This window comes from Papaver somniferum, chromosome 11 (assembly GCF_003573695.1).
Source record: "Papaver somniferum cultivar HN1 chromosome 11, ASM357369v1, whole genome shotgun sequence".
Classification (NCBI taxonomy): Eukaryota; Viridiplantae; Streptophyta; class Magnoliopsida; order Ranunculales; family Papaveraceae; genus Papaver; species Papaver somniferum.
This window is the reverse complement of record NC_039368.1, coordinates 90,054,203-90,070,106: the sequence shown is the minus strand read 5'-3', so window position 1 is coordinate 90,070,106 and position 15,904 is coordinate 90,054,203. Positions and strand designations below refer to the sequence as shown.

At 34.5% G+C, this 15,904-nt stretch overlaps 1 pseudogene; it reads left to right on the top strand.

The window, feature by feature from the left end:
• The first annotated feature begins 11,624 nt into the window (after positions 1–11,624).
• On the top strand, positions 11,625–12,081 carry LOC113323782 (annotated as a pseudogene).
• The last annotated feature ends 3,823 nt before the right edge of the window (positions 12,082–15,904 follow it).

Below are 15,904 nucleotides of genomic sequence, written 5' to 3'. Positions count from 1 at the left end.
ACATGTGTTCTAAGGAAGTAAGTTCATAAACTTGTTTGTGAACCGAAAAGGAAATTTCAAGGTGTTATTGGTTTTGTTATTCATTGCTTATCTTATGAATAACCAATATGTGTGATTGAGCATAACCGCTCACAACTTGTTTGTGTTCTTGGTAGAACTATTCACAAAGGCCTGACTTATGTATTGGTATGACTTTTATTAGTGAAACCGATCTTAAGTAATCACCTGATATGGTACGATCGGGTTTGTATTTTGTCTGACCAAATTTGGGAAAGGGGAACTGATCCTAGTAAGAGGTGTAGTACATCACAAAGGGGAACCGATCCTTGTATGGGGTGTAGCAAGGTTTATAGCATAAAGGGGAACCGATCCAATGAACATGTGCAACACGATTTTAGGTAAAGGGGAACCGATCCTATGGACATGTGCAACACATATAAGTTAGATATCATATATATGTGGGGAACCGATCCTAGTACCTAGTCAACCGAATTTTGGAAAGCTAGTGTGGGGAACCGATCCTAGTACCTATGCACAGTACTCACATGGAGGTAGAACCGAAACTTGTTTTTGTAGAACCGTTAAACCCATGATTGTGATTGAATGTTTGTTTGATCAATCACATAGTTCTTGAAAGTCAGATGAACCAATTCTAAACTTGTTTGGAAGTGTGGCAAATCGGTTTCAAGGTTGTAAGTGTGAAAGAGAACTTACAAAGTAAGGATGTCGACATACTTTGAACACGTGTTGTGAATGTTTATTTCTTTAATTGTTCAAAGTTATTCCTTAATAGCTAAAGGAAGAAAATCCCAGGATCGAAACATAAGTAAGTTAAGAATATTTTAATTAAGGTTATTAATTTCATTTTGTAAGGAAATATAAGAATTAGTAATGTGCATTTACTAATTAGATTTTCCGAGAGAGCATTTCCAGGAATTATAGAAACCGAATTTGTGCTTTAATGAATATCTTGAGAATATTTTCGGTTTTGGAAATTTCTTGGTGTCCAAACTTCCTTGTCTATAAATACTTGAAGTTTTCCTCTCTAGCAAACTAATCTTTCATAACAACAGACTTCCTATTTGTTGTTGTTACTGATGTAGCCGCCTATTCGGAGAGGAGAGTAACCTAATTAGGAGAAATCTCTTACGGTCGCTTAGTTTAAAGTCTTATTTGGTATTGAGAAGTTCTAGCGTGTACCGTTGGTGGGAAACTAGATAATTGCGGTTTATCTTTTGTTTTCAATTGATTTGATTGACTAACCGTGGTTGAAATGTGATTGCACCTAGTTTGTTTATGCTTGAGAATCTTCTCTTCTGATATAAGATTCACTCAAACTAGTTCAGAGTTTCGACAGGGATCTTTAGACTATTGTTAGTGCTAAAGACGATCTTTTGATAATCCATTGTTAACAGACTCCGTTCTGTGCGTAATTGATCACAAGAGATTCAAGTGATTGTATGCAAGTTTTTATTGAAGATTTAAGAAGATTTGAAGACGAAGAAGATATTGAAGATTTCTGATTTGTGGGTTCATAATCTTTAGTGTGCACAATACTTGTTTCGGTAAAAGAGGATCCAATTAATAATCGGTTTATCCTTGTGGTAGATTGGATTGATTAATTGAGTATATCGGCATCAACACAATTCTTTGGATTAGTAGTGTTGTTGGATTAATCTTAAGCGATTACTTCGGTAGTTTAACATAAGATAGATCTAAGGACCTGACGAAGAAGTTTATGTTAAGATAAACAGAAGAGCCTTTGTCCAACTCATATCACTTGGTTGAAGAGAGTTGATACCAAACAGATTTGTTGTTCCTTTACTGTTTGGAATACGAACCAAAGGAATTGATCCAAGTACCTGACTTATTTATAAGTTGGAGGCGTGGGAATACAGACGGAACTAGGTGAACTATAGGTTTAGTTGCTTGGTCTCAACTATACGAAGTTGGTGTAATTTTGTGTAGCGGCTTAATCCTGAGAGTATTCAATCCTGAACAAGGTCCCGAGGTTTTTCTGCATTTGCGGTTTCCTCGTTAACAAAATCTTGTTGTGTCATTTACTTTGTATTTCTACATATAATTGTTTTATTATAGTTAAAGTAAATTACACAAACGTTAATTCCTATTTACTTGATAAGTGAATCCTATTGTGTTTGGTGAAGTCCGAACCTTTTTATCAAGTAACATACTTCGTTGTTGTATTGTCTCGATCTCGTATCCATAGACGATCACACGAAGTGTGAACCGACTAGTTGTATTGTCTCGACTCCATCCATAGACAATCACTTTCGGAGAAAGGACTTATTGGTAGGAAATTTTTTGGCTTGAGGTATATTTGGGTACCCTCGCCTTTTCAATTGGTATTAGAGAAGGAAACCACAAAAAGATCTAACAATCTGTGTTTGGTGTGATCCAACCTATAAGAATTGAATCTAATGGTCGATTCAGTTAACGTAATGGCAGGATCTGACTACTTTATAAGATCGTGGTGGAAATCACGTATGAAGTATGTAATACTCTTATTCCTAAACATGTTAGGAATTATGCTTATGTATGTAGTGACTTGCATAATCCTTTGGTGGAAATAGGATTGTATATCATTATGTTGAGTGACAATGGTACCAATCCCTACGTGACAGGTGTATCTTGAAAATGCGTAAGATTCCTCTTATGATTTGTATGAACCATGGATATTGTGTTCTTGATAAATCTGGAACCTTAAATATATTTTGGATGACCTACCAAAGTATATACATGTACATTTTCGGATGCAATCCCTACGTGATAGGTGTATCTTGAAAATGCATAAGATTCCTCTTATGATTTGTATGAACCATGGCTATTGTGTTCTTGATAAATCTGGAACCTTAAATATATTTTGTATGACCTACCAAAGTATATGCATGTACATTTTCGGATGCAATTCTGTCAATGTATCACCATCTAGGGTGCGATTTTGGAAAATATGTATTCCTACAAGGAATAAGTTTTCAGTTAATAATTCTATTAACAATGGATTGCTTCATGCACCTCACAACTGTTTTAATGAAGAAAGTGATCTTTTGAAATATTACATGGTTCATGATTCTGATGATATTTTTAACAAATATCATATTTTGTTCAATTTTATGTCTGTATACTCTAGTAAATTCCTGAATAAATTTCAAGTGATATTACCACATTCTGGTAATAAAAGAGTACACAGATTATTGGACAAAAACATGGAATCAACCCTAAATAAAGATCCAGTCCATAAAAAACCGGCTTTCCAAAAGAAAGACCTAGACACAATATCGGAATTGTTTCCCCACAAGCCAAGGTTTTCGATTTTGAGTATATTTCCTAAAACTAGTTATTTCCAGTTTTTGATGTCAAGTCTTCCTATAAAAGATAATCTCTTGCTATGTGTTCAAACATATTGGGGAAGATTTCTCAAAACCATAACTAGGGTTTTTCATATTTTTGCAAGTATGAGAAAAGGGAAATCAAGAACTAAATCCGCTAATAAACGGATCAGAATTGAAAATATGGATGAAATCAGATTTCTTAATAGTATCGACAACAAGCATGAATTTGCACATTTCATTGATAGCTCGTGCTTCAGGAAATACGAAGCACTTAAGGGAATGGATTTTACCACTGAAAGGAAGTTTGATTTAGATGCCCAAAACAAGGATTATGTGAATGTTGTTCAAGATCGAAACTAGGGGAATCTTTTTAACTTTGAAGAATATTCACCTGATTTGGTAAGAGTGTTCTATGCCAATATACACAATGTTGATCACAAAAAACTTAGTTTTTTGATTTTTGTTGGTCGATGTATCTATTATATTGATCGTAAGACAATTTCTAATGCTATTAAGTACAGTGAGGAAAGTAATCACCTGATTATTGGAGTTCAAATTGATCACGATACCATTTCAACATCTCTCATTGGAAAGAAGGTTGCATGGAAAAATGATAGATTACCTATAAAGAATATACCCTTTCATCTTAGGGTTTTCGGTAAACTTGCTTTAGCAACCATATTTGCAAGTACAAGAGATAAATCAGTCTGGGATAAGACGTTTGCAGAATTTTTCTATTTTCTGTTGAAAGAGGATACTCAAATAGATATTTGCGGTATCATTGTCAGCCAAATGATCAAGATATCAGATTCTATCTTATCTTCTGGTATCAAGAGACATCTCGGTTTTCCGTGCATAATTACCAAAATCTGTGAATCTGTCGGAGGAGAAGATTTTGACGATAGGAAGAGCATTAATGCTGTGACTAATAAGACTATAAGTCAAATGATTGGGGTACAAATCCACTATGATGTTGTTAGAAGAATTTCTCCAAATTCTAACAAGAAGACTCTCCTTGTTCACCTTGAAAGTTTAGGTAAACAACTTGACTATTTTCAGAAATAGCTGGGCTTTGCTGCTCGAAAGGACATAAAAACTCTTAAAGGAATACAAAAATTTGAATCAGAGTTTTGGGACGAAGAATCAAAAATTGAAGAAGAACGACAAAAAGCACTTGATTTCAAGGAATGTTCTTCCCAATGATTAAGTTGAAAAAGAAAAGAAAAATAGACAGTTGTTTTTGATATATTTCAATAAATTCTATTATGAATAAAATTATTTGATTGTTAATTACTTTTTTGATAGTTTTAGGTTTACATAGCCTGTGCTTGAATGCTTTTATCTTATTGCTATGTACGTTTATGGGATGTTTGATTTCAGTTTTACTACCTTAATATTCGATCTCATATGTTGTGAACCCTTGTGGTTTGGGTGACTTTTTGGTATAGCAGGATTAAGTTCATGCCCATGTTGGTAGGCTTTATCAAAGAATCATGAGAGGTTCTGATAGAAACAATATGTGAAAAATTCACAATATGTTGAATCGGTTTTGGTTTAGCATAAAATCATATGTGTTTCAACGGTTTTCAACTTTTACTTGCAATTTTTAAAACCGATTTTCAACCTTTCTCTAGTAAAGGTTGGTTGTTGTTATTCTTTTTTTTTTTACATAAGGATGACAACATGATGATATTTCGATATTGATTCTCCCTGTACGAAGATGCAATCATATTGGAGAAGTGGATACGAAATTTGAGGTAACAATCTTGTTAGTTAATTGTTTTCCTGTTTAAGAAAAGCCTGAGTTTATTTCATATATATTTATTGCTTTTTCTTAACAAAATTTCGGTTCAATTGATGTTTATTCCATGATGTGTGTGTGGATGTGTGTGATCAATTGGTTCCGGTTAAGAAAAACTATTGTTATCTTGCTTTATTGTGTGGTATCAATTGTTTAGGCTTACAAAATTTCGGTGCAATTGCGGTGCTTTTAATGTCTATGTTGTTTCAATTGCTTCCGGTTGAGGTGAATAATTATGCAAGTTGATTTATGTTGGTTTTTATGAATTATTTATGGCTTAACGAAATAAAAGTGTACGGGATGAGTTGTTTAGTCCAATTCGATTCCGGACAAGAGAAACTAAGTTAATTCTGATCTTAGTTAGACTTATCGAAGTGAGGTTTCGGTTATTCAAGTCTAATCGAATGCCTTAACAAGAAATTCTAGTTAACTAACCTAGTACTTGTCTTTTTTAAAATTAAAAGGTCTAAGTTTATGGATAATTAGAACTTGATGAGAAAAATAGAGTTATCTTTATTTTGATCTTATCGAATTAAGCGGTTGTTTTTGAACAATCGGTTTAGCAAAGGGACTAAGGTGCTTAGTTGATTTTTGTTTTGCTAAACTAAATTGGAAAAATTGTTTCGGAAAATTGTTTCCTTGGTAACATATCAAAATAAAACTACTTGTAGTTCCGGTTTTGATATTGGTTATCAGAACATGATGTGTGGAACCCTCATGCCTAACTCTACAGATTGCAAGTCTATTTTGAGATTTGTAAGATTCTTTTCGTGTTATCCTTTATTTTTTCGTTTCTTTGACATTTTGTGACAAAAAGGGGGAGAAATATATGGAGTAAACAAGTGATACTAGCGTTGATTTTATATTGATTGGTATCGCTAAGGAAAAGAACATCGGTGCTTAAACGTTTGATCTAATCGAAAGAGTGAAAGCACAGACTAAGGGGGAGTAACATGTCATATGAATTGGTATAACAAAGACGTGAGGATTGAATATCTACCTATCTTCTTAGGGGGAGTATTAGCTTTGTTATAATAATGTCAACAACGGCGTTTTCAAGGATTGGATTTAAGCAGTTTACTATGCTGTTGAATTCGAGAATCAAGCGTGTGTAAATTCTTGTAATTTGTTTATCCATATGATGTAAGAGTTTTGTCACTAAAATTGACAAAGGAGGAGATTGTTAGAGCATAGCTCGGTTGAACCCACCAAGCGTTGGTATGTCAAGTTTGGTTGTCATATTGTACTGAATCAAAACTCATGCTAAGAGTCGCTTGATTATGTACTAGAGTCAACTTCGTATAGGTTAGCTTGAAAGTATTAGGATATGAGACATTACAAGTATTTCGAATACTTGAAGATGTGAAGAAGCAAGGAGCTACAACGAAACCAATCATCCTTCCACTTGAGGTTAGTGATATTTGACTTGACATGTTTCATTCCCTAACGTATCTTTCAAGTCGTGCATATTGAAAACAAAACTGCGAAGGATATTTGAACTCTAGATAGACATAGTATTAAGGAATACAATATGAGGTTTATTGCTTAACCATTAAACTTTGTAGATAAGACATCTCCATAATCATTTGAATGCTATTGTGATTATATATGGGTATGAGGTGAGGATTTCATCCTAGGGAACAATGTTTTACATGTGTTATAAGGAAGTAAGTTCATAAACTTGTTTGTGAACCGAAAAGGAAATTTCCAGGTGTTATTCGTTTTGTTATTCATTGCTTATCTTATGAACAACCAATATGTGTGATTGAGTATAACCGCTCACAACTTGTTTGTGTTCTTGGTGGAACTATTTACAAAGGCCTGACTTATGTATTGGTATGACTTTATTAGTGAAACCGATCTTAAGTAATCACCTGAGATGGTATGGTCGGGTTTGTGTTTTGTCTGACCAAATCTGGGAAAGAGGAACCGATCCTAGTAAGAGGTGCAGTACATCACAAAGGGGAACCGATCCTTGTATGGGGTGCAACAAGGTTTATAGAATAAAGGGGAACCTATCCTATGAACATGTGCAACACGTGGGGAACCGATCCTAGTACCTAGTCAACCGAATTTTGGGAAGCTAGTGTGACTATGCACAGTACTCACATGGAGGTAGAACCGAAACTTGTTTTGGTAGAACCGTTAAACCCATGATTGTGATTGAATGTTTGTTTGATCAATCACATAGTTCTTGAAAGTCAGATGAACCAATTCTAAACTTGTTTGGAAGTGTGGCAAATCGGTTTCAAGGCTGTAAGTGTGAAAGAGAACTTACAAAGTAAGGATGTCGACATCCTTTGAACACGTGTTGTGAATGTTTATTTCTTTGATTGTTCAAAGTTATTCCTTAATAGACAAAGGAAGAAAATCCCAGGATCGAAACATAAGTAAGTTAAGAATCTTTTAATTAAGGTTACTAATTTCTTTAATTGTTCAAACATGAGTAATGTGCATTTACTAATTAGATTTTCCGTGAGATTTCGATCATTATTTTTGTACAGAGCATTTCCAGGAATTATGGAAACCGAATTTGTGCTTTAATGAATATCTTGAGAATATTTTCGGTTTTAGAAATTCCTTGGTGTCCAAACTTCCTTGTCTATAAATACTTGAAGTTTGCCTTTCTAGCAAACTAATCCTTCGTAACAACAGACTTCCACTTTGTTGTTGTTACTGATGTAGCCACCTATTCGGAGAGAATAGTAACCTAATTAGGCGAAATCTCTTACGGTCGCTTAGTTTAAAGTTTTATTTAGGATTGAGAAGCTCTAGTGTGTACCGTTGGTGGGAAACTAGATAATTGCGGTTTATCTTTTGTTTTCGATTGATTTGATTGACTGACGGTGGTTGAAATGTGATTGCACCTAGTTTGTTTATGCCTGGGAATCTTCTCTTCTGATATAAGATTCACTCAAACTAGTTCAAAGTTTCGACATGAATCTTTAGACTGTTGTTAGTGCTAAAGACGATCTTGTGATAATACATTGTTAACAGACTCCGTTCTGTGCGTGATTGATCACAAGAGATTCAAGTGATTGTGTGCAGGTTTTTATTGAAGATCTAAGAATATTTGAAGACGAAGAAGATATTGAATATTTCTGATTTGTGGGTTAATAATCTTTGGTGTGCACAATACTTGTTTCGGTAAAAGAGGATCCAATTAATAATCGGTTTATCCTTGTGGTAGATTGGATTGATTAATTGAGTAGATCGGCATCAAAACAATTATTTGGATTAATAGTGTTATTGGATTATTAATAGTGTTATTGGATTAATCTTAAACGATTACTTCGGTAATTGAACATAAGATAGATCAAGGACCTGACGAAGGAGTTTATGTTAAGATAAACAGAAGAGTCTTTGTCCAACTCATATCACTTGGTTGAAGAGAGTTGATACCAAACAGATTTGTTGTTCCTTTACTTTTTGGAATACGAACCAAATGAATTGATCCAAGTACGTGACTTATTTATAAGTTGGAGGCGTGGGAATACAGATGGAACTAGGTGAACTATAGGTTTAGTTGATTGGTCTCAACTATACGAAGTTGGTGTAATTTTGTGTAGCAGATTAATCCTGAGAGTATTCAATTCTGGACAAGGTCCCGGGGTTTTTCTGCATTTGCGGTTTCCTCGTTAAAAAAATCTTGTTGAGTCATTTACTTTATATTTCCGCATTATAATTGTTTTATTATAACTAAAGTAAATTACACAAACGTTAATTCCTATTTACTTGATAAGTGAATCCTATTGTGTTTGGTTAAGTCCGAACCTTTTTATCATTCGTTGTTGTATTGTCTCGATCTCGTATCCATATACGATCACACGAAGTGTGAACCGATTAGGTGTATTGTCTCGACTCAGTCCATAGAAAATCAGTTTCGGAGAAAGGACTTATAGGTAGGAAAAGTTTTAGCTTGAGGTATAATTGGTTACCCTCTCCTTTTCACTCTCTTTGTAATTAGGTTCACGGATTCAGTTCTTTAAACGTTCTACAATAAGAGAGAGAGAGATATAACTCTACACACTTTCCTTGATTAATTTTTAACTCTCTGAGTTGTGTTTAGTTAATCCATACAAATTTCCTACGAAATAATTGGTGGTGTATTTTGGCACCCTCAGTGTTTTCACAACACGACGCTGAGCATTGAGAGGAGTATGCGAACCAAATCGAATCCTGAGAATGACAACACAATAATGGAATCGACACTATCATAAGAACCTCACAGAGGAGATGGATGAAGTTTTTGACGACCAAGTGAGGGGCATGGATGTAAGAAATGGTGGAATTGCTAATGGTGTTGGGCCTGATATGTCTGCAAATACTGAAGAAGAACCAAGAAGATTTTAAGTGATCCAGAAATGATGAGTCAGTCACTCATTCTGATATATAAAAAGAAATACTCTCTCCGTTCCATTTTAGATGATGTTTTGGGAGTTTTCACGCAGATTAAGAAATGAAGAGAGATATAACAAAAAATCTATATATTCCCTTGAAAAAAGTCTTCAAACATTAATTGCTATTAGTATGTTTAAAAATAAACTTATGGTTCCAAGACAAAATGTGAGGTTATTGATGGTAGTTTTATGGGAAAAATATGAAAACTATCAAGTAATATGGAACAAAAAAATATCCTAAACACTCATCTAAAGTGGAACGGAAGGAGTATCTATTTTTGTTCAACAAATCCCTAAGTCGTATGAAAACCCTCTTTATCAACCCCAGCTTCAAAATTAAGTAGTTTTACAAATGAATATGGATGGTAACACTTGTCACACAAAGGATGTCAATAATTCTTTATTATATCGTAAGGCATTGAGGAAGACGGAAGGGATGGTGGAACGTCTGTTTGTTACACAGTTTCTGGGGTTGCACAATTGTTACAAGTCAGGTGAGTTTTCGAAGAATTTTAAGTTTCTCATTCTTTCAAAGTGTTTTCATTTTAATAACTACATCTTGGTTTCCATTTTGGATTTTGATTGTGTATTTAGGATTTTAATTAATTTTATTTTTTATTACAATTTTAGGGTTTCCAATGCTGAAATATGCATTAGATGTAGGTCAATTGATTTAATTCTTCAGCCCAAGATCTTTGTTAACTGTTCTGATTTGCACCCTAATACTGGAAAAATTGCGCTTTAGATTGACTATTTTTTTTTTATTCTGTCGAGAATTGCATTATGAAGGTTATGGCGTGGAATATGCAAGGGTATGAGAATAAAAATACTAGATATCATATTATGGATTTGATAAGGTCAAATGATCCAGATATAGTGTTTCTCTCTGAACAGAAAATCTGGATAGTGTGGCGGCCTATCTATTTTTAATGTGTACTGGAGGGTTTGAGTTTGATATTGTGATTGATATGAATGCTAGGTGTATATCATGTTTAGTCAGTTTTGATGCTAGGAGTGAAAAGTTTTTTCTTGTTTGCATGTATGGTACCTTAGATGATGTAGGGATATCTAATCAATGGAGTTTTCTGCATAGTCTGATATCCAGATTTACTTATCTCTTGTAATTATTTGTGACTTAATATTTTTTATTAGACAATGTGAAAAACAAGGTGGTAACCCCGTTGCTCAATCCCAGCTGGATAGTGTTAGAGCCCAACTAAATATGCTTAGTCTTGCTGATGTTAGATATATATGGTGTTCTTTTACATGGTCTAATAGAAGGTATAGAAATGAACACATATTAGAAAGATTTGATAGGATTCTTGCAAGTAATGATTGGTTTAATTACTATCCTTATGTTGTTGTGTACTTAGGGATTGACCATGCTTCAATTCCGCTTGTGAATTACCATGGAAGAGGAATCATACATAGATGATCGAACCCTCGTATATCCTAAGAATGATATGAGGTGATCGGAAATGGTTGAAGTAGTTGAATAGGAGGATCACTATGACTATATCCCTTGGTATATTTACCAACGATGAAAAATATTTATATATTTGATTTATTTGATACTAGGTTGGTCCGGTGTATTGTTATTTCCTTGTGCTTATTTAGCTGTAGGAGGTTGGTTCACAGGTACAACCTTTGTTACTTCATGGTATACCCATGGATTCCTATTTGGAAGGCTGCAATTTCTTAACCGCCGCAGTTTTTACTCCTGCTAATAGTTTAGCACATTCTTTGTTGCTACTATGGGATCCTGAAGCATAAAGGAATTTTACTCGTTGGTGTCAATTAGGTGCTCTATGGGATTTTGTTCCTATCCATGGCGCTTTCATAATAATAGGTTTCATGTTACGTCAATTCGAACTTGCTCGATATGTTCAATTGCGACAGCATAATGCAATTGCATTTTCTGGTCCAATTGTTGTTTTTGTTTCCGTATTTATGGTTTATCTACTAGGACAATATGGTTGGTTCTTTGCACCTAGTTTTGGTGTATCAACTATATTTCGACTCATCATGTTCTTCCAAGGATTTCATAATTGGATGTTGAACCCATTTCATATGATGGGAGTTGCCGGTGCATTAGATGCTGCTCTCTTATGCATTATTCATGGCGCTACCGTGGAAAATACTTTATTTGAATATGGCGATGGTGCAAATACATTCCGTGCTTTTAACCCAACTCAAACCGAAGAGACTTATTCAATGGTCACTGCTAACCGCTTTTGGTCTCAAATCTTTGGGGTTGCTTTTTCCAATAAACGTTGGTTACATTTCTTTATGTTGTTTGTACCAGTAACCGGTTTATGGATAAGTACTCTTGGAGTATTCGGCCTTCTTCTGAACCTACGTAACTATGACTTCGTTTCCCAAGCGCAGTGGAAGATCCTAATGTGAGACTTTCTACACTAAAAATATCCTTTTAAACGAGGGTATTCGTGCTTGGATGGCGGTTCAGGATCAGCCTCATGAAAAACTTATATTTCCTGAGGAAGTTCTACCCCATGGAAACGCCCTTTAATGGAACTTTAGCTTTAGCTGATCGTGACCAAGAAACCACCGGTTTCGCTTGGTGTTCCGGGAATGCCCGACTTGTAAATTTGTCTGGTAGACTACTTGGGGCTCAGGTAGCTCACGCAGGATTAGTTATATTCTGGACTGGACGAATGAACTTATTTGAAGTGTCCCATTTCGTACCAGGAAAACCCATGTATGAACAAGGATTGATTTTACTTCCCCATCTTGCTACTATAGGTTGGGGGGTAGGTCCTAGTGGGGAAATTATAGACACCTTTCGGCATTTTGTATCTGGAGTACTTCACGTAATTTCCTCTGCAGTATTGGGCTTTGGAGGTATTTATCATTTACTTCTCGGACCCGAGGATATTGAAGAATCCTTTCCATTCTTCGATTATGTATGGAAAGATAGAAATAAAATGACCACAATTTTGGATATTCACTTAATCTTATTAGGTATATGTGTTTTTCTTTTAGTACTCAAGGCTCTTTATTTTGGGGGCGTATATGATACTTGGGATCCTGGATGTGGGTGGGGGGTGGAGGGGGGGATGTAAGAAAAATTACTAACCTGACCCTTAGCCCAAGTGTTATATTTTTTTATTTACTAAAATCTCATTTTGGGCGAGAAGGATGAATTGTTAGTGTAGACGAATTAGAAGATATAATTGGAGGGAATGTATGGTTAGGTTCCATTTGTATATTTGGTGGAATCTAGAATATCTTAACCAAAACAGGTAGTTCCTTGAACGGATCCCACGTTAGCCCCAAGATGTTGGTATCGAACTAGAAAGGTGAATGCTTGCGCTCGAGAAGCTTCTGGCCCAGCGGGCCTGTAAAATTCACTAGGATAAGAGTATTATTAAACCATACAAAACAATAAGCGATGAAACCGAAGGAAGATAAAGCAGCTAAACTATAAGACAAGTAATCCTCCCATACCAAATAGTCATAGCATATTTCTATGTAGTATCGTTGTGTTGTAACAGAGATAGAAACGATAGGTTGATATTCACATGGGTATGGGCTTTAGTGAGAATGACACGTATTACTAACTAGTCAAATCATTTCATAATAAATCTTTCAGTAAAAAAGGAAATTTTTTTTCTTTGCCCCCTTATATATTAAGGTTACAGACTATATCATTAGAAAGTATAATCTATGTGAACAAATAAACTAAGGATATATATCATAAAAAAAGTAGTCTTTATTTCTTCATATGGTTTCTGGAGGCAATTGTTTTTATAGTATATCATTATGGATCGGCGTATTTTTGGGCCGAGCTGGATTTGAACCAGCGTAGGCATATAGCCAACGAATTTACAGTTCGTCTCCATTAACCATTCGGGCACCGACCCAGGAAGAATCCATTTTATACTTATGGATAAATCCATGATCAACCTCCTTTAGTAGTACCCTACCCCCAGGGTAAGTCGAATTCCCGCTGCCTCCTTGAAAGAGAGATGTCCTGAACTGCTAGACGATGGGGGCATACCCGCCGGATCGCCTACTATACTCATAGTATGAACAATTTTTTGTAATTGTGAATATAATGTAATGCTATGACTAAATTCGAAGAATATTTTCTGTTTTCATGATTCCATCTAATTTTTTTCCTATAAAAATTACAGGGTACGTGTCGAATCTTCATCAATGATTCGATGAAATATTGGATCTACGTCGAATTGTGTGTCAGTCAAATGAATCTCATTTTGATGAAGGTGAAAAAAATCTTTTAGGGGCGGTCCAGGAAAAATGCTTATTTATATTTTCTTTTATCAATATTAATGCACTACATTTTCTGAAGACTTCTAAAAAAAAATCTGAAGTCAAAAAGTTTTTGACTGGTCCTGAACGGGCCGAGATCTATATATATGATGTATCCTGTCAACAATTGGAATGACATAAAGATAATCCAAAATAGACGGTTTTTGTGACTCGGAAGAAATGTTTCTCTGTATAGGAACAGAATAGCCATTTATTCATATGAAGCATCCAGGAACAAGAACATTAAATCAGAAATATCGACAAATTCTTCTGTATCCAAAGTAAATAAAGAATAAATAAAGGGGGTATGCTGCTATAATTTTTTCTCTACTATTGAATTTTAATATCAGAATAACTCATGTAGTCATGATTCAATGGATCAGATCCACTTACTTTTTCTTTGGTTGATTTCTAAAGTGACATTGTAGTTCTTCAACTCAGCGGAATGATTGATCATGATAATCAAGACAAATGTTCCACTTTATAACTATACTACTATAAATATATAAAAGAACTTATTATTGTTTTTATATTCATGTGGATGTTTCCTTTTTTTGCCATTGAGTTTACAAAAAGAAACAATATCTCTATTTTCCGCACCAAACCAAAGTCTTAGATTAGAGTCTGTGAAAAAAACCTCTTATCGTATTTGAACCGATGATTTATGCCTTACCATGGCGTTACACTACCGCTGAGTTAAAAGGATAATCCTACCATTAAACCTTATAGGTTTAATATATGTTGGTTTAGGGATAATAATCGTAAGTCTCCAATTACTGGTAATTGGAATCAAATTGATAATGGTTCATATGCTTTTAGACTCACTAAGTCTTTGAAACATGTGAATCATGTTATAAGTCAGTAGAATATGAGTACTTTTGGCAACATACAAACTACACTTAGCCAAATCTAGGGTCAACTTGCTAATGTTTTTCAAAATGGTGATAGGACAAGTAATATGGAAATTGTCACTGTTCTAGAAAACCAACTCAAGTATTGGTATAAAACCCAACAAGACTTTTATATGCAAAAGTATAAAGAGGATATCCATCTGCAAGATAAAAACACTAGATATTTTCAGAATAAGGTTAAATTCAGAAAGAGAAGAACTCAAATTGATTCTATTCAGTCTGGTGTAGGGATTTGGTTAACTCATAGAACTAGCATTGCTGAACTTAGAGATTATTTTTTTAAGGTTAGTAAAACCTCTAATCCTGATAACTTCTTATTTAATTTAAAACCTTGTATCGTTGATGAGGATAATATTATGCTTCCCCAATCTCCTACTTCTGAAGAATATTAGAAATGTTCTTTTTTCAGATGCATCCATGGACCTCTACAGGTCTACATGACTATCCACCTGGTTTCTACCAGAAAATATGGAATATGGTTGGTGACAATATTCTTAATATAGTGGAGTATTATTTTCACTCTAGGAACTTACTTAAAATGAATCATAGTTTTATAAGTCTCATCCCTCAGTTTGAAACCCCTAAAAATGCTTCTGATTATAGGCCTATTAGTCTTAGTAATGTTTCTTACAAAATCATTTCTAAATTGTTGGACACTATATTGAAAAAATGTGATGTATAAATTCATAAGTCCTTATCAAGGAGCTTTCCTCTCATCTAGGTTAATAACTGAAAATATAGATATAACCCATGAAATAGTTGACAGTATGAAGAAAGTGTATAGTTAAGCTTGAAATGTCTAAGGCCTTTGATAGGTTAAGCTTTCCTCTTATTGATTGCTACTCTTAGAAGATATTATGGTTCGACAATGATTGGTTTATATGATTTATGAATGTGTGCCAACTATTTCAGCTTCTATTTTTCTTAATGGCAGTCCCGATGCAGTATTGAATCCTACAAGGAGTCTTAGGCAGGGAGACCCCTTGTTTCCTTATCTTTTTTTTTTTTAATAATTTTTATGGAATTATTTTCTCGTCTGCTTATGCATGCTCAAAATAGTGGGAAAATTGGGGGGGTTAGAGTTACAAAAAATTGTCAACCATTAGTCATTTATTCTTTACGGATGATTGGTTAGTTTTTACTAGAGTT